Source organism: Triturus cristatus, chromosome 6 (genome assembly GCF_964204655.1).
Source record: "Triturus cristatus chromosome 6, aTriCri1.1, whole genome shotgun sequence".
Classification (NCBI taxonomy): domain Eukaryota; kingdom Metazoa; phylum Chordata; class Amphibia; order Caudata; family Salamandridae; genus Triturus; species Triturus cristatus.
The window spans coordinates 571,901,865-571,922,672 of record NC_140589.1 but is presented as its reverse complement, the minus strand read 5'-3'; positions in this window follow the sequence as shown (position 1 = coordinate 571,922,672).

The window sequence follows — 20,808 nt, the reverse complement described above, 5'->3', positions numbered from 1 at the left end:
ATTAAGTAATATTTGTGTTTTTTTAATATGTAGTTTATATCCTGAAATAGAACCAAACTTAGCAGCTTCTTCCTCAATAGTCTTAATAGCTTTAATTGGTTCAGTTGTAAAAACCGCTATATCATCTGTATAAGCGATGACCTTAAGTGGTACATCGCTTGATACTAATGGCATGATTCGAAGGTCAAACTGCAGGGCACATGTAAACGGCTCAATATATAAAGCAAATAATAAAGGGGAAAGGGGACACCCCTGTCTTGTACCAGAATGAATTGAAAAAATTGTTGACTGGAAACCTGAGTATGATAATTTGGCTTGAGGTTTATCGAATAGAACTTGTATCCACTGCTTCAATTGGCCTTTAAACCCGAACTTATCGAGTATGACCCATAAAAAATCCCATCCCAATCTATCGAAAGCCTTCTCGGCTTCTAAGAGAATCATACTTAGAGGGATTACCCTCCTTTCAGCGTATCAAATGCCCCTACTGCGGTATTAACATGACCTGAGGTACCCCTACCTTGGATAAACCCATGTTGATGACGAGACACCAACCCAGGAAAAGATGGTGAGAGACGATTCGCCAAGGTCTTTGCAAAGATCTTAGAATCTACATTAATCAACAAAATTGGCCGATAGGAGCCACATTCATAAGCAGGCTTGCCCTTTTTAAAAAAATCATTTGTGTCATGTTCCAGGTCTCTGGTGTCTTTCCCGCAACTCCTATACTTTGCATGACCATTCTAAACAATGGAGTCTGTATATCTTTGAAGATTTTGTAAAATTCAATAGGTATAGAATCTTCTCCAGCTGCCTTTCCAGGTGGCAGAGAAGATATTGCCAAGTCTATTTCCTCCATCGTAATATCCCTCCTCTCCAGTGAGACTGATGTTTTGCCACTCACTGTTGAAACGACTCTGCCCTGAAGGTATCGCGGCATCTCCTCCACTCCAGGGTCTATAGTTGGCATATATAACTCCTTATAAAACAGGGAAAATTGTTCTAGAATATCTTGTGGCTGTGAGTACATAGTATTGTTTTCTCCTCTTATATTCCTTATTTGAGTTTTAGCTCTATCCTCTGCTACTTTGTAAGCCAGAACTTTACCTATTTGTTCTCCATATTCATATTGCATCACACAATGTTTGTGGTATCTAGCAGTGTTTCTTTCCCTAAATGTCTTCCTTATAGCTAGCCTAGCATCCATCAAGGAAAGAAGCAGCTGTTCTTGATCATTTGTACCTGTACGAATTGCTGCTGAGTGTAATTCTTCAACTCTTCGGACTACTTGAATAGCCTCCTTACTCGCCTTTGCCCAGACTTTATTCTGTTGCCATATAAATTGTTGAGTTATACCTCTTACAACGGCTTTCATAGTATCCCAAACCATAATTGAGGGGGCGGTACCAATATCCTCCTTGAGAAATAATTTGAGCTGATTCCTAGTGTCATCCAAATACCCCCTATCTGAAAGAAGGTATCTAGGAAAAGAAAAAGGTCTAAGTATCCTACCTTCAGATTCTCAACCAAACGACAATAATAAAGGATTGTGATCGGAAGTAACTTATGGACATATTTCTATATCTGATGATGCCATTATATAATCCGATACCCATACCATATCTATTCTAGAATACAATTTATGTGGAGCAGAATAGTACGTATAGCCTGGTATGGTTGGTTTTAGGTACCTCCATGTATCTCTGATAGATTGCAGCCGTCACAGTTCTATGATGGCTGCACGAGTCTTCCACATTCTATGAATAGCTCCTTGTCTAGTTGTATCTATATTATAATCCATAACGCAATTAAAATCTCCTATTACCACCCGCTCCCCCTCCAAATCTAACATTTCCATATTCAAAGTATCAATAACCATAGGATCACCAATTAAAGGACCATACAATGAACAAAAAATTTATTTCTTCCCCCTAATTTCCAACTGTGCCATTGCCCATCTACCCCTCTGATCAGACAATGTCCTACATATCGTACAGATAAATCGTCTGTCCTTTAGTATAGCAGTACCCCTTGTTGATGTACCTTGTGTTGTACATATTACTGTCTCGTAGCCCAAATGCTAATCTTTATAGGCATCTGTGTTAGCAACACCAATTGAGGGTTCTACATTTTCAGCTCTTCATAAACCAATTGACCTTTCGTTCTATTGTTAAGACCAGCTACATTCCAAACCAGGCATTTAATCCGATCCATGATAAATATAATTCCATTTATTTTAGTGCTGTCCTGTCCCATGCGCCCCTCTGCTCTTATAATCAATTCATTTTCATATGCTCTATTTGTAGATTTACTTCTACGTTTTCCAAATACCCCCTTGTTGACTTTTTCCTGTCTTTCAAACACCCCCAATACCCACTCTCCTTTCTTAGGAGCCCCACCCCCCTCCCTGTATCGTAGAGGAGGCATAGTCCCCTCTCACCAGCTGAGCCTCAACTAGCAGCTACTGGAGGCAGTGCCCCACGGAGTTTCCCCAAGCTAAACCCAAACCATCACCAATTAATCAAAGCCTAATTGTAAGTAATCATTAAAGCCAAATCCAAATCCACTAAAGAGTGAGAGTTAAAAGAAAGAAAAGAGAATGAATAGGACATAAACTGATGAGAAACATAAAGACATTGTGATCATGTGTCCAACCCATTTCCCCCTCTCCCCTCTCTCCCACTTTTCCCCTGCTTCGTTAATTTGTAGAACAGCACAAGTCCAAATCAAAACAATCTAGATATTATCTGAGGGCTTTTAATGCCTTCTGTCAATTGCATCTTTTGCCTCCTATTCAGATGAGAAACAATACCATTGACCTCCACGTATAACATTCAAACATGCGTGCTCCTGCAAAATTGCTATTCCAACTCCAAAGCAAATAAACTCATGGAAAGTGCTGGATACAAAACCATAAACAATTACTATTCCAACTCCAAAACAACTAAACTTAGAGTAAATGATGGACAATAAACCATAAAAAAAATACCTTTACAATTCTAAACCAACTAAACTCAAGGAAAGTGATGAATAATAAAGTATACACAATGACTATTCCAACTGCAAAATAACTAACCTCTGGGAAAGTGCTGAATATTAAAATATACAAAATTCCAATTCCAAAACCAACTAAACTCAGGGAAACTGCTGGATAATAAACCAATTAAATGTACTATTCCAACTCCAAACAAACTAAAATCAATGAATATGCTGTATAATAAACAAATTAAAATTACTATTCAAACTCGAAAACAAATAAACTAAGGGAAAGTGCTAGGTAATCTAACAAGCATTTACAATGCAATAGGTCTCGCATTTGCAAAAGTTAGAGCTAATGGCATTGTAAATGAAAAACCTTTTATTTATGTGTTGGTTTTGAAAACAGATAAATAAATGGCATTGTCATTTACAATGCCAATAGCTTAATCACTTGCAAATGCAAGATCTATTGCATTTGCAATGCAATAGGTATCGTATTTACGCGAGTTTGAGCTATTGACATTGCAAATAACAATGTGTTCTATTTATGTTTCAAAAACCAAAACATAAATAAAAGGCATTGTCATTTACAATGCCAATAGGTCAAACTCGCGTAAATGCGAGACCTGTTGAGTTGCAAATGCTTGTTACAGCAGGGCATAAACAGCAACAAATTGTCAAACCCCAGCCATTTTGGAAGCTACCAACACAAGGGTGTCTTATTTCTGGCGAGTTATAAAACAATTACAGCCACAGTGCTATGGCCCTTTGATATCCCCAACCTGCCCAAGAGGCTTCAAAGGTTCCTACAGTACAGTTTCTGGAGACTCAGCCTAAACACGGACAAGATTCAGGCACACAAACACACTTATATGGCACAACGGAAGAGAAAGGCGTCCCCTGCAGTGGCCTGGTAAGCAATGCCTTGGGTCCTGGCACTTTTTTTTATTTACTAATTAAGCACTGAATTACCAATACGTTGTGGGTGAAGTGGGATCTGAGAGGAATAAAAACTGTAACCGTAGTGCCTTTTTTAATGCAACACTTTGGAGCATTTTTCTGCCTATTAAATATCTAGTGTTTGTTAAGCTTAGTAGCTGTAATGACGCTCAATGTACTGACCCCTGTAAGCATAGAAGGCTGAACTGATTTTAAGGAGATGTGAACCCATAACTTTGTTCCTGCCTCTATGCAATTGTGATCCTGCCTGCCTGTGTCACGGAGTCACATTGTTCTTGTGTGGTCAGTGTGTCCATGACTGTCTGATGTTGCCTGCCTCTGACTGTTGTTGTGTGTCTGCCTTTCCATCTTCCTGTCTTTTCACTGACTGTGTGACCCTGTCTGTCTCTGCCTGTCACTGAGTCAGATTGTTGTTTTCGCAGCCTGCGTGTCCCATGACTGCCTGATGTTTCCTGCCTCTGACTGTTGTAGTGTGTCTGATGTTCAAGCTTTCTGTCTCTTTTATAACTGTGCGTGCCTGTCTGGTGCTGAGGCAGATTGTTGTTTTGTGTCTTCCTTTCTGTCTCCCCCCCTCTTCTATGACACTTAGGGGGCATATTATCAAGGACCGGCGTTAAAATTATCGCCGCTTTATCGGCAGAAAACTGCCGCTAAAGCAGTGATAATGGGCTTGATAATATGCCCTTGAGAATTCCCATAGAAGCCCATGTTCTGGTGTGAACCTGGGCTTCTATGGGAATTCTCAAGGGCATATTATCAAGCCCATTATCGCCGCTTTAGCGGTAGTTTTTTGCAGATAAAGCGGCGATAATTTTAACGCCGGTCCTTGATAATATGCCCATGTTATCCTGCCTTTCTGTGTCAGAAGTGCAGCGTAAAGCGCTATGTAAACCACTGGTTAGTTATCTTCCCAGAATCGTCTCCGCCATTCCACTAAACTCAGGAAAAATGCTTTCATCCTGAACGACAGGATGGCTCAGCGAGTTGAACGCGTGTCCCCGGCACGTGAGGTGGTCTGTAGAGGGTCTGTGGATTCCGGCAAGGCTGACTGAGCCTTCCATCCATCCGGCGCTGGGAAATTGAGACGTTTTGCATTTACAGCGCTTAAAAACACAGACTCGTTGGTTTAAGCGCTCCACAACAAAAGTTGTTATATTAAAAAGGAAAGATACCCTGGCAGAGCTGAAGAGGGTGATATAAATTTGACTCACTCCTTATGGTTAATTACAGTTGATGGAGTTAGAGTGCCTTCCTATCGTGAAAATTGTTGACACACATCAGTGGCTTTTGCCAACTTTTCTGGAGACTGGGCTGTGGGAGACCCGGGGGTCTGAAATGGGGTCAACGTGACCCATAGAGCGCCCAGAATGTGTGCCGGAGGCGCTGTACTGTGGCTGCTGTACATTAAACACTGCAGCGCGTGCGGCGCAAACAATGTAGGGTTAAAGAAAAGGATGAATCCTTTCATTTTCCTAGAGATATTCAAAGGCCAGGGCTAGGAAAGCTGACTTAAGACGTCATTCGTTTGCAGGCTAATACACAGTTTACTCAGAGGAGTGTGTGTCCCCCAGAAGGCACTAAAACACAATCTGTTCAGGGCTATGTGTGTCACAGACTACCCAGTGCTCTGTGTGCCTGTAGTGATCAAGTCCACTCAGTTGTGATGATTTAGGTAGGTTTATTGGAGATGGTACAAGATCACAAGGAGACCATAAGTAGGCCAGATAAGGCACAGTTCAAGCCCAGAGGGAGACCCCACCAGGAGCAGCCAGCAGGCAGCTCAGCCCAGTCAACTGTCATAACTCATTGCAGATTCCCAACATTCTGACAGCATCATGACATGAACATTCCACTGGTGGTAGATTGACATTGCATCAGCATAAGCAGGATATAACATATCCCCCTTTCTCATACGGGAAAACATAAAGCTAGAAAACATAAGAGACAAACCTGAGAAAGTGAAAGCAAAGAGATTATACAAAAACAAGGAGAACAACGATCATAAGAAAAGCAGTGTGAGAACAACCATAGAGAAAAGCAAACAGAGAGAAAAATTAAGAAACAGAGAAGAATCAAACAGAAGAATCAAACATAGACACCATCCTCCCTTCTTACACAACAGCGAAGAAGAAAAAAAAACAACGACGTAAGAGACAAGGATAAAAGAAAACGCAACAGACTGCCCCAAAACATACCCACTGGCCAGAACAGGAATGAAATGGAGGCTGAGTTTGTAAAACGAAAAAAAAAACACAGGGCAACAGATAGCGACACACGCAGAGGAAGATAACCACAGAGAAAAACAAAAGAAAGTCCAGAATCCACAAGAGACATGAGAAGAAGAACTCAGAAGGAAACAGTAAAGAAGAAAGAAACAAGAAAAATGAGTACAAAATATAATGGTAATTCCCCATCTAAACACCACTATCTTAAAGCAATGACAAAATTGTAAGGCAAAGATAACAGTGCAAAAACAGCAATAAAATATAATATCAACAGAACATACTTAGCAATGAAAATATGAAAAGCATTGAAATAAGGTAAAAACCTAAGCTAAATATGTGAACTTAACTGCATGGGTGAGAACCCACGACTGATCTCTTGGGAAAAAGATGACTTGTGCACCAAACTGGGAATCCTCCCCATACACATGTACGTGTAAGAACAAACTTTGTGTGGAAAAGCCACACCGCGCACTATAGTGATGCAACTGCGTTAAAACAGCACATATGAGAAGGTACTCATGACATATTCCAACCAATGAAAGGAATATTTGGGTAAGAACCCCTGGTAATGCAAAAGGACTGTAACCTTTGCATGAAATCCCTATAAAAGGGTAGAATAGACAGTGTTTGGGTCGGAAACCACACTTATGCAAAAGGACTGAAACCTTGCATGAGATTTGACAGTGCTTGGGTAGGAACCCATGTACTTAATGCAAACGGGCTACACCCTTGCATGACTTCCAGGAAGGAGGTCGAATAGAGTGGTGCACAAATGAGAAACACAACTTATGTAGAGAAAACAGAAAAAAAAACAAGAGGTATCCTTGTATAGACAACAAGTGTGGAGCTACCACACAGTGCACCAAAACAACATAACTGTTAGCTTTACGGGTAAAATCCCGAATACATGAGTAAGAACACATGACAAAACTATAATTGAAATAGACTTGTGTGCAAGAGTACAGTGAGCAAAAGGGACATAAACCCAATGCTAGCAAAAAGGACTAAAACCCATTGCAGTCCCTACGTAGGGAGATAAGAAACATGCAAAAAAAAACATCAAATCACAAGCGAGTAACAATCAAGTTGCTTGAAGACATCAGCTCATGGGAAAAAAAAATGTCACTGTTGGAGAACGAAGCATCAGTAATAACATGCGTGGTGAAAAACATAATCCAAACAAGACGCTAGTAACCAAGGACAGCAGGAAAAGGCATCAAGAGCGACAAGAGGCAACTTTACCTCAACAGAGATTGATGAAAAGAATGTCTCGATGTCCGTGATCCCTGGACTCCATCTAGACCAAATGACATTTTAATCTAGCAAGCGTGGATGAACTAACGCTAACCTTGCATTCAGTAGATGTGAGGTAACTGACCACGAGTGCCGGAGAAAACACCAGTGTCACCGTTGAGTCATCCTGGACGCGCAACGCGGTTGGCAGGAACGAAAAGCTCCAATGAGGAAAATGCCAATCAACAAAATGGCAGCACGTTGCACCGACGCCGTGCCGAGTGGCTAACGGTAAATGCGTGCCACCAAACGTAAGTGAAGGGTTGGCAGTGCCGCAACATCACAGAGTTGTACACGTCGGAAGATGTCAGGACACCAGAGAGACTGCACGCGACAATCACAGAGAACAAAGGTAGGCACGTGCATTACTTGACTAGCGGCATGAATTTTGAATTCTTAAAGCGGAGGTTGAACTGCCAAAAGTAACGCGAACACATGGGGCCAAAAAAATTAAATAAATAAAAATAACTTACCCCCACACGTCCAAACAAGCAAAAGTAAGGTGGAAGGCCGCAAAAGGAATCACTGTTAACGCGACTTCCACACGCCAACACAAAAATGTACACAGCATAACTCAAATTGCGTGAATTGAAACGAACATTTCCATGAGCGTCACAGTGCTCCCCAGCAGACTTGCACTTCATGAGGAGATTTATAGTATAAAACATCCACGGCTAGCTGCATGTTGAAAAGAGTCCTCGTTGTTATGCAAAAACACGTAGTGATCCATGTAAATCTTAATGTGTGCTGCACCTAAGTAGCTTGTAGTCATGTAGAACTTAATTACCTCACAGGAGCAGTAGTTTTGATTGCTTGTGACATCGTTGTATTTGAAGTCCAGTTAGAGTTGAACAGCATTGAGTTGTGGTCTAGACAGACGCCATAGACATGGAAGAAAAATAGTTTTGAAGGCACTCTGTGTAGTGATTGAAACTGGCACTTTGCGTTGAGGGCACAGCAGTTCTCCAGACATAGAAAAGCTTGAAGTAAGCTTACCCTCACATGAAGGCACAGCAAAAGACGTGAAGCAATAGCTCTGGAGAATAGACGCCCAAGACTGAATGGACAGCTGCAAAAGTAGAACTCCCCAGACGCTTTTCCTCACAGGAACAACTGGCAGACAGGTAGTGGGCGACCGATGGGAGGTCACTGGTGGGGTTAAGATGCCAGTTGAGATAACTTGAGTTGAGTTGCTGGAGGTTGATGTATTCTTGAAGTTGCTTGAAGTTGAAGTTGCTTGAAGTTTAAGTTGCTTGAAGTTGAAGTTGCTTGAAATTGAAGTTGCTTGAAATTGAAGTTGCTTGAAATTGAAGTTGCTTGAGGTGACAGAAGTAGGTTCTTTAAGTTGAAAATCGTCGCCAAAATAATGTAGTGATCAAGTCCACTCAGTTGTGATGATTTAGGTAGGTTTATTGGAGATGGTACAAGATCACAAGGAGACCATAAGTAGGCCAGATAAGGAACAGTTCAAGCCCAGAGGGAGACCCCACCAGGAGCAGCCAGCAGGCAGCTCAGCCCAGTCAACTGTCATAACTCATTGCAGATTCCCAACATTCTGACAGCATCATGACATGAACATTCCACTGGTGGTAGATTGACATTGCATCAGCATAAGCAGGATATAACAGTGCCCCACACAATATACCAGGCCGTGGCCCATCCTGTCCAGAGCAGTGGGTCTCCAGCAGGCACAAAAACACAGTCTTGCTCAGAGCTATGTGTGTCCCTCAGTAGGCGCCGATACACAGTCAACTCAGAGGAGTGTGTGTCCCCCAGTGGGCACTGAAACACAGTAGGCATAGAGCTGTCTGTGTCACCAGGAGTCCCTGAGAGACATCTGTGTGTCTCCCCCCAGTAGACACAAACGCCCTCTTTAATGTACTTTATAAAAGTAGAATTTACATTTTTGGTCAAAAAAAGACAAAAGAAAACCATACATATTCATAAACAGTGCATGTTTGTAGTTGTTGACTCAAGTAAAACACACCACTTGCACTTTCAACTTATAACAAGCATTTGTAAGAGAGGGTGTGGGGAAGAAGAGCTCGTAGGGTGAGTTTGGGGTGAGACTGAGGAAAGGTTCGTGGCTGAGGGCGAGCTCGCTGCAGACTCTCTCCCAGGCCCGGGGCAGTCTTTCTATCTGAGCCACATTGATGGCGGGTGCTAGTGTTGGGGTGGGGAGGGAGTGTGAGGAGGAAGGTGTGGGGATGAAGAGCTGGTAGGGTGAGTGACACAGAGTGTGGGGTTGGGGGGTGAGAGAAGAACCTCATGACTGAGGGAGAGTTCGGTACAGACCCTCTCCCAGGCAGAAGTCTTTCTATCTTTGCCCCATTGAGGGTGATGGGTGCTTGTCTTGGGGCAGGGAAGGGAGGTGAGGATGGAGGGTGTAGGAATGAAGAGCTCGTAGGGTGAGTTTGGGGGTAGGACTGAGGAGAAGCTCGTGGCTGAGGTGGAGCTCGCTGCAGACCCTCTCCCAGGCCCGAGGAAGTCTCTCCATCCGTGCCCCATTGAAGGCGGGTGTTTGCTTTGGAGCTGGGGTCGTTACCGTGTGTCTGCAGAGGGACTCTTCTGTAAATGTTGTTTCAGGTGGTGGCGCTTGTGGGGGAGGGGGGTTTAATGAGCTCGATCATGCAGCAAACATTAGCTTTTATTTTCTTTATATAGGAAGTCGGAGTTGTTTTAAAAAGCTGTAATGGGTAAAAACATCTCGATCCCTGTTGTAGCCCCCTCCCCGGATGTCTTTGGCCGCTTTCGTCTTGTGAATATCCGTGTTTTCATTGAAAGTAGAATGTGCAGAAACAGCACATCTCGCTGAAGCGCGAGTGCTGCCGGGCACGGGAGCAGGCACTGCGCTAACACAGGCGGCGCTGCACCCGCAAGTGGGCACTACACAGGCAGTGCCTGCAGTGCAATGTAAGAGTAGGCACTGGACTGTGCTCCTAAGGCAAGCACTGTAGCACTCTATACATCACAGGCAGGCACTCAGCACTATATGTATCATAGCATGTTGCCGTTGGAGTACTCCCTGCCTGTCGCGTCGCTTGTTCTCATCGTAAGCATCTTTTTTGGGGCATTTCTTGTTATTTGGCACCACCTTCTGGTGCGCTGCCGCCAAAATGGCTACCTTAGCTCGCGCTTCGGCATGCTGTGGGGGGAGGTGGGAGGGGTCTGAAGGCACCGCTAAAAAGGCTGCAACAAGCTGGGCACAAAGCCTCTCGTAGTGAGAGAGGAGGGCGGCCGCAAGTTTCGCTGCAACAATAAAGGCGCTTCGGCATGCTGTGCTGGGAGGCGGGAGGGGTCTGAAAGGTCGCTGCAACAATCTTATAAAATAGTTCTCCTCAGCAACAGATTAAACATACAAGCGGACCGAAACAGTAGTTGGGCGCTGCTGCTTCCGGACTTAACGGAAGTCAGTATCACATCGACAGCCACTAGAAAGCCAGATAACAACAGCTATACCAATGTGAAACTAATGGCAAGCAGCAATAGAAATTACTCGGCAGTGGGCGGAGTTTCACCCAGCATACTAATTACTTAATGCCTCGGAGAGGCAGCGCATGCGCTGCCCTATGCGAGACCTAAAAATGATTACAAATTTAAAAATTAACGGTTTCCAAAACTGTAAAAAATCACAAATTAGAAAAAAAAACAATATTTAGAAAGTTAACACAAACATTTTCAAAATTTTGTTAAGAACATTAAAAAATAACTTAAACATGTATTTAAAAAAACATTATGAATTAAAATATTTGTAAAATTTTTGAAATTACAAACAAATCTTACCTTTCTATCCAAAATAAAATATATTTACATTTTTAATTCTAAATGCCCCTAATTTTTTTTTTTATATTTACATTTCAATTCGTTCTTCAATTATAAAAAACTTTATTAATATTTTAAACATTTGCAAAACAAACACAATAAGAAATAATATATACATACAAATTAACATATCATTTTAATTATGTATTTTTGTTCATTTTTTTTTAAATTTAAGAAAATAATGTAAATCTTTTTGATATTTTGTACATGAAAATATTTAGACCTCCCAAAAAAAGTCAAAATATTTTTTACATTTCAAATTAGAAATTCATCATTTAGGAAATGTTTTAAACTTGGTTTGCTTTAAACAATCATTTTTAAATTACTCCCCAACCTTATCCCCACTAAAATAAACTCAACATCCCACTCCTAAAAACAAGTGAAAATACATAAAAAAATATACATTTTAACATTAAAAAATAAATTTATATTTATAAAATGAGTACTACTAAAGTATTAGAAAGAAATTTTAAACATAAAAAAACGAAATAGTTGACAATATTTTTTGCCCAATTATTTTAATAATCAATATTTCTAAATTACACAAAAATCATTAATTTTTAACAACAATAAAACTTACCTCAATATTTTACACCCTCGATATTCTTGACACAATATGCATGCTTTTTCAGCATTGAAAAGAGACTCCCCTAAATGATTGGTTAGCCGCTCAATAAAAACAGTGTGGTATTTCCCCAGAGAGACTCGATTGACACCAAACAAAAATCTGAGACACTGGTGTGCATAACTACTTTCTCACCTGCATCACTTTCCTCAGCAAATGTATAAAGAATACGCAGATTATTCTCAGAACAGGTGATCTCACTCTTGAACTGCCGATTCTTCCGCACCAAGGGGCCGATTCCGATGTCAGACGGACTTAGGTCCGTCCGACATCGGTCAGGAGCCATAACCGACTGACCTGCTGTCGTCGGTTACGGCCCTGCAAGTACGATGCGACCGAACAGGGTTCGGTCACACTCGTATACTTTACAATGAAAGCATGCATTCTGAGCGGAATGCATGCTTGCATTGTGAAAAGCAGGGGTGCAGTTCATCCCTGCACCCTGTGGCTGGCACCCCAAGGTGCCTGCCACCGGGTGCAGGGATCCACAGAGGGGCACCTAGTGCCCCCAGGCCCTCATTCGGCAGCCTCGCACCCACGGGGGCCCTACTGCAAAAAAAACCATGCATTGGCACAGGAATGAAAGGAAGTCTCTGAAGTCAAACAGTGATCAGCCACACATCTGTATCCAAATACTTGAGAGGTGTATGTCAGCAGCACAACACACAGGGCCCATTGTCACACTCCATGACTGTCAAACACAAGTTGGATCTTTCACACATACCCCTCCAACCTCACACCTGCAGCACTCAACACTAATCCTGGGTGTGGTACTATGCTACACTCACGGAACATGCGTAGTTTGCACTACTACGCAAAATGCACAGTGCAAACACTGTGCTAAAACACGTAGGATAGCAGCAAAATCAACAACACCCACAAATGCTTTGATAAAACAATTTTACATGCTAAAAAGCATATAAACAATTCACAAAAGTGAACTGTGAATACAAATATTAGGCAATGAGTGAGGTGATGATTTTGGGGTTCCCCCTAACCTAGGGGGAGGACCAAGTAGATGCCTTGAACACAAAGAGCATATCATGCTGGTGAACGATTCAGTGGTGGTCCCTTCCTCCTAGGACCACCCCAAGCACAGTTATGGGCAAAAATACAATCCCAACCAAAGGCCCTGCAAAGCATTATGGGACGAGATTAGCAGTGGGCAGTGAATATTATAGTGTCCAATATCAAAATAATTCAACAAAGAGCTGCAATTCAACTAGTCGTTACTAGATGTCCCTCACGAGTCAAATGCAAAAGCATTGCAATTATTATTACATCAAGCTGCAGTTCCACTAGTCGTTACTAGATGTCCCTCACGAGTCAAATGCAAAAGCATTGAAACCCTTTCATTAGGCTTTTGCATTGTATTTTTGCCAATAACTGTGCTTGGGGTGGTCCTAAGATGATGGGACCACCACCGAATCGTTCAAGAAGATGTGCTTTTTGTTTTCAAGGCTTCTGCTTGGTTCTCTCCCTAGGTTAGGGAGGATTCCAAAATCATCACCTCTCTCATTGCTTGCTAATTTATAATTTTCACTTTTGTGAAATGACTATATGCATTTTACCATACATTGACAGAGATACTTATGTTATCATAACTTGCACTGTGCAGGTTGCTGTTTGCAATTATTGCACAGAGCAGACAAGCACACAGTTCTAACAGCTATGCACTACACAGTTTGCGTAGCTGAGCGGTGTACAAAGTGTACTTCGTGTAGCTACGTGTAGTGCTACTACGCAAACTACGCCCAGGGTTACTCAACACCAGTGTCCAACACATAGAAGAGTGCCAGTAATGTCAAGTCAATACACTTACAAACAATCACATTAACTGGGGGGCATCTGCAAACATCACACACACACACACCCAGGGATGCCTGAACCAATGCTGGCACAAAAACAACAGCCAAACACAAAACTCACTAACAACATACACAGAAGCACAACAAGCCCAGACGTGTGCAGTAAAACTGTGGAAAGGCAATGGGAGCCCAGACAGAACAGGAGTACACAACATCATCACTCAGGAACAATGCACAGACAACATACCCTGACAGACAAGAAGGGCTTCATCTCAAAACAATCATGGACACAAACTTGGAGCAATGGGCCAATAGGAAAACACAGACAGACATACCACACCACCCATCAAGTCAACATGGTGTCATAATGTACCACCTGCTTGCACATGCACAATCCTGACAAGTGACAGGTCAAATATAGGAGGAGAAAACCACAAGAATGCACTCAGAACAAACCCAAGAACATGAATAGCCCTAAGTGCATGTGACAGACACACAACTAATGCACACTACACTGGCAACACACATCTGAATGAATCACTACGCACAAACAAATCACACACACTGATATGCAAATAGAACATTACACACAGAGCATCTGTCAGCTGCAAGAGACAACACAGGCCAAACACTGCACACATCCACATCAAACACACAACAGATGCACATGCCAATACATCACATTGAAAACACAGCTGGATATCGGGGGATGCACACCAGGCAATTACAAGGCAACATACACTCACATCACTGCATGCACGACAAGCAATGTGTGCACACCAAACATACCAGTTCCACATAGATATGAGTGCCACACCATGAACCCCCACAACACAAACACCTTAGCACACAGACAGCATCACACTCAGGAAGGGAAGAAGTCCCTCAGCAAACACACATACAGCTCACCCATCACCCATAGATGCACAAGTCTGGGACACCCAGGTGTAAACAACATGACCAGTGGACTGTGCAGCACAAACAGTTGAACTGCATATTAGGCCTGGGCGGTAAATTCCGTTCCGTTCGCGGAATTTGCGAAATTTGGGTAATTTCGCGTTCCGCGGAGAACGCGAAATTGCAAAAAAATCTACGTTCCGCAACTTCGCGAAATGTTTTGCTTGTTCGCGTTCTCAATATGCGTGTTCGCGAGATATTTCACCCCGAGCACGCAAACAGCGATCGCGAACAGGAAAAAAGTATCGCGAACAAGCAATTCCGCGTGTTCGCGGAATTTCTGCATGTTCGCGGAGATTTTTTACCGTTTCGCGGAAATTTGCGTAACGCGATTACACAAATTCCGCCCACCCCTACTGCATATGAGCAACCCTGACTGCAAAACAGTACAAGAAAAACGCATATACCCAATTGGGAAACTGTCCTGAATGGCACATTGGTCCTGTACACAGATCAGCCTCCCACAGTACAGTGTCACACTATGAAGTGGTGGGGAGGCTAACACACTGGCAATTCATGGGGTGGAAGACATGAGATTGAGGTGGTGTGTTCTTCAGTAGTGGACAGTTGAGGAGTGCCCCATACACAAATAGATGGAGTACACAATCACAATGGGTAGGCATCAGAAGCATAAATAGGGGATGTTATGACTCCACCACCCACATGCCATACTGGAGCCAAAAAAGCCTCAAGTGACAGCAATGCATAAGAAAACACACCCACAATGTCAGTGTGGCTGAGCAGGTCTGCACAGTGAGCACAAACAGTATCAAGACACATGGCTGATCAACAAAACACAACGCTAACTTGCCAGTCACACACTCTGCATACTCACAATTGCCACCAACAACAAGTAGGTGTCCCCCAGAAGTGCAAGGACAAACCAACACACTGCACAGTGCACAACCTACTACTCCCACATGTGCACACAATCACAAGCATGGGCCTGACTAATCTAACTAACAGGCACTCAACTTCTGGGTGCACATGTATGCTGGTGACATTACAGGGGCACACACACCTCAACACTACTGACAAAGTCACCCCTTCACACTGCACACTTCTTGACCACCCAAGTGCACACATTGAATTTACCAATGTGACTAGGATGACTGGCCATCACAAGATGAGCATACACCAAAACTGCTGTTCACACATCAAGAAAGATCACACAGGCATGGTGGCCCTGGCTAGTCTGCCTGCAATCCTGTGGATAGAATCCCAATTTGTGCTGGCAGTGCATACATATATGACATGCGTACACTATAGTTAACCTGACCAAAGAATGATTATGATAACAGTATTTCATCACAAACCACCATCATTGCATCCCCAAGCCTCATAGTCAAGAACTGTAGTGCCTGTCACCTCTGCAAAACCCTGAAAACGTGGCAATGTTGAAGTGGCATACAGAGCATGTGTCACATTAAACCATACCCACACAGAAAACCCTTTATTTAGCAAGGTCACTGACAACGCGGACAACAGGAGTAACTGTTTTTATTCACATACTACACAGATAGGCACCACAAGTAGACAAGAGCAAAGCCAGTGGCCAGTACAAAGTGCAGAGTAAGTACATGAGAAGCTGCACAGGGAATGGGCAAACAGCAATGAACATCAAGGCCAGTGGCCAGTACAAAGTGCAGAGTAGGTACATGAGATCCTGCACTGGGAATGGGCAACCATAAAGGCCAGTGGCCAGTGCAAAGTGCAGAGTAAGTACATGAGAAGCTTCACAGGGAATGGGCAAACAGCAGTGAACAGCCAGGCCAGTGGCCAGTACAAAGTGCAGAGTAGGTACATGAGTAGGCACATGTGTGCATTAGAACCTGCACAGGGAATGGGTGAGACTGTACCCTGCTATGGTCAGCAATACAGATAGGGGGATAACATTGGGCAGTCCAGGCACCGCTGTGGGAGAGACAGGTGTGTGAGGGGGACTTTGAACCACACTTGGCTGTCAGTCGGACTGGGAGGTGGCTGAGTGTTGGGCCAGTTGGAGGACTGGACCGGGGTGAGAGAGGCCCAGCTGAGGTAGAGGTATCAGTAGCTTGAGAAGCCAGAGGGCTGCTAGGACCGGGTGGTGTGGTGGCACAGGGAGGCAAAGACATGCTGCCGTGAGATACAGTGTGGGAGGAAGAATGTGGAAGGGTACCTTTCCACTTCTTGGGGAGTCTAAATGGCTTCCCTGTCTTGGTAGGAGTGGGAGGTGGGCGGACACAACAGGCACACTCTCCACCAAAGCTGCATCAGGTGCAGCCAGTGGCCCTCCCTTTGGGGACATGCTGGATCCAGTGGTGCACTTGGCTTGCCCTTGCCTTTGCCCCTCCATCCCCTGCCTAACAGGTGTACCCCCTACAGGGGCCTCCTTTCCTTGCTTCACAGGGGTTTGAATGGAAGTTGAGGTTGTGGGTGAATCTGCCTTGGGGCTCTTTTTATGTGGACTCTTAGCAGGCACCAGCTTCTCAGCGGGCATGGAAACTGTCTGCTTGTCTTTGCGAGACCCTTTTGGGCCAGGAGAGTCTTTGGCAAGGGATGCCTCTGAGGCATGTGAGCCTGAGGCCTGCTTCTTGGTTTTATGCCCCTGAGTGTCGCCTGAAGGGCTTATGCCTTTGCGCTCTAAGATGGCTTTAATTTTTGCGCTCTGGACCGTTTGGGCTGCTGCTGCTGTGTGCTGCGTGTGCTGTATCTGGAGCTTGAGGTCTGTGGTGTGTAGTCACTATAATCAGATGTAGTCACTGGCAGGGGGTGCCCAGAGGGACTGGAGCTGGACTCTGAGAGTGTGCCAGTTGAATGGCTGCCGTCACTGCGGAGGACAAAGACTGGACAGTCGGGTGTAGCCCACCCACGCCTGAATGAATGCCCTCCATGAAAGGAACTACCTGTGCCAACTTTTTGTTGTGGTCTAAGAAGGCGTTGATGAGAGTTGTCTGGCCCAGACACAGCTGGTGCAAAAGGTCCACAGACTCAACACTGAGGGCAGCAGGGGAGACAGGGGCAGCTGTGCCTGGGGTGAAGGACACCCTTCTCGTCTTACTGGTGCAAACACAGGCAGCACTAGTGGAAGTAGGTGGGAGGGTGGGCACTGGACGCTGTGTGGTGAAAGAGGAGGCAGAGATGCCGCTCCCTGTGCCTGACAACATAGATGTGTCACCGCTGGCATCAGATGACGTTGAGGTTGGTGTCTCTGGCTTTGATTCCTCAAGCAGACTCCTGTCCCCCTCCAAGGTGCAGGTCACATCAGTGTCACTGTGCTCGTGCGTAGCAGTCGTGCTTGATGTCTCACCACTGATGTCCGTCCCCTGTCCTTCTGTGACCACGGTAGATGCTGCAAGAGACAGAGACGTAGGGTCAGTTCTGTGGCATTAGCACAAACATCATATGCAAACAAAGCACAAAACAAGAGTATGATATCCCCATGTTGCACACCACCCTGTGCAGTAGCACCATGCAACCTCAAATCAAATCTCGATTTTTGCGTGTCATCATGCAAACGTGGCATACGTGACCCATGTGATGCCCACACAGTCAAATAGCCTGCCGGTGGCTCCGTGTAACCAGACACACAGATCCCGCTGAGCATACCTAGGGCCCTGAGGGGGGAAAGATGTACCTCCAAACATGTTGCTACAGTCACATCTGGAGGCAGCAGAAGGGGACAACACAGATACAGACGCCAACATATCAGTTCACAATGGCCATGAGCTCATGCCATCCACCATGTCGTACTTTGGGGCACAACTACAGTTGCACTTTGGTGTCAGATGTGTAGTCCTCACAAATCTGACGTCAGGCTATGCACACATTGATGATAGCACACTCAGATTTTGCACACTGCTGTTCCTTCCATGGGATGTCCCTGACTACACCAATGCATACGATGCCAGAAGGCCACAACTCAGAATGCAATGTCAAGGGCCATTCCTCAAATGACATGTCAAAGTACAGGTAGGGAAAATGCATGACAACTGCATCCAACACAGAGGCCACTTATAAGCCATTACATCAAGATAGCAACATCACAGAGCCCAGCACTGGCCCAGGCTTGGAACACATGCAGCCACTCATAACCAAAGTCACCCTTCCCAGAATACTCACCCCCAGTTTGCTGCTGATGCCCCTTCAAACATACATCCAGCTCAGGCTGGGTCACAGCTAAGATGCAGGCCAGTAGTGGTGTCATGCTCCTGCGCGCCAACCGTCCATTCCGAGGGAGCAGCCCCAGCGTCATCTCTGCCACATTTTTGCTCAGCCGGCAGATGTCATCCCACCTCTTGTGACAGTGTGTGCGCCGTTTGTTGGAGACAACCAGAGCCCGCACCTTGCGTGCAATGGCGCTCCACATGGCCTTATGCTGGTGGACTTTGAGCTGCAGGCATGGTAGACAAGAGGGGGAAAAATCAGTGACAAAGGGTTAAGTACCACAGGACCTGCCCATCTCATACACATGCAGGATGCCAGCACAGAAAGCTATGTGTAGTAGGCCCACATCTACTATCCAGTTTGTGGGTGAGCAAGACATACATTACATTTGAAATTATGTTTTGGGGCAGACTCACTGTGTCCAACTATGCGCAGCCCTCAATGCCCTTGCCCTGTGAATGCCTCACTGTGTCATGGATGTCTTATTTAGGAACATTAACTTACAATCTCACACCCTTCTCAAATGGCCTGTCGTGTGCAATCTACAGGTCTGAGATGGTTCTTTGATAGATAGTCTAGCAGTCAACCCATGTTTCACTCTGTACATTCAGTGATGTGTCCTTGTCAGATTGAGCAGTGACTGTGCAGGGCAGGTGGGCTCACACTGAGGTCCAACATGGGGCATCAGAAATGTCACATGAAGGGACAAATTGAGAGCGTAAACAATCCTACATATGCAAGTCAGTACACATGCTGGTAGAAAGGGAAGGGACTTTGTACATAGGTGAATTACCAACAAGAGTGTCACCCTCTGGCCTTTAAGTCCTGAGCATAGTGCTGACCTATACATGATGTCAATTTTGAGTCAGACACACTTCCATCAGTACCCTCTGGAGGTAATCCTTTGGTAAGACCACAGATCAGCCTGTGAAGAACGTCAGGGACCCACACATCCATTCATACAGGCAATTTTTGTCCTGACTCCTGCATAACCGACTTGCTGTGATACTGTATGGCTGACAAAACAATACATGTCCCTCCAATTCTGATGTGCAGGCATGGGAACGTGTAAAATAGGCTTAAGACCCATGTCCCCTGGGGACAGCATGCTAGGCAGTGTATGACACCAACCCACACTCTCAGGCACATACTGCAGCAGATCTACTTCATATGTGCACTCCCTGAACTCTCACTTCCACTCTGAAACACTTACCATGACATCTGGAGCACCAAATTGCCTTGCATACTGTGTGAGCACCTCGTCCACAAGGACCTCCAGCTCCTCGGTGGTGAAGGGAAGGGAAGGTGAAGGGACGGGCCTGATCTTCTCAGTCCTCACCATCACTGGGTCCAGGAGACAGGAGCCGCAGCAGTTGGTGGTGAGGGGTGTCAGGCAGCTGGCTCTGGAGACAGGAGCAGCTACAGTTGGTGGTGAGGGGTGTCAGGCAGCAGGCTCTGGAGACAGGAGCAGCAGCATTTGGTGGTGAGGGGTGTCAGGCAGCAGGCTCTGGAGACAGGAGCAGCAGCAGTTGATGGCGAGGGGTGTCAGGTAGCAGGCTCTGGAGACAGGAGCAGCAGCAGTTGGTGGTGAGGGGTGTCAGGCAGCAGGCTCTAGAGACAGGAGCAAAAACAACAATTGATGGACAGAATGCAGAACAATGTCATACATTCACCCCAGTACAGAGATCTGGGCCTAAATCCATCGTTTTTTTGCTCACCATGCCATTCCAGTTTGAACCCAGCCATATGCAAATCAGTCTTGACCCTGTGCCTCATGGGAACAGTCCAGCCCGAACTGCCAAGCCAGGTCCTCCCTGGACTGGAAACAAGCATCCTAGGACCGGTTTCTGGCATTTCAGCCTTCTTCAGCCAGGCTTGCTTGATTTCCAGTGGCATGGAGAGCAAGGGACCCACGTCTGGGCATACCCTTCCCACTCGGGGTGACAAATGCAAAAACAACAATTGATGGACAGAATGCAGAACAATGTCATAC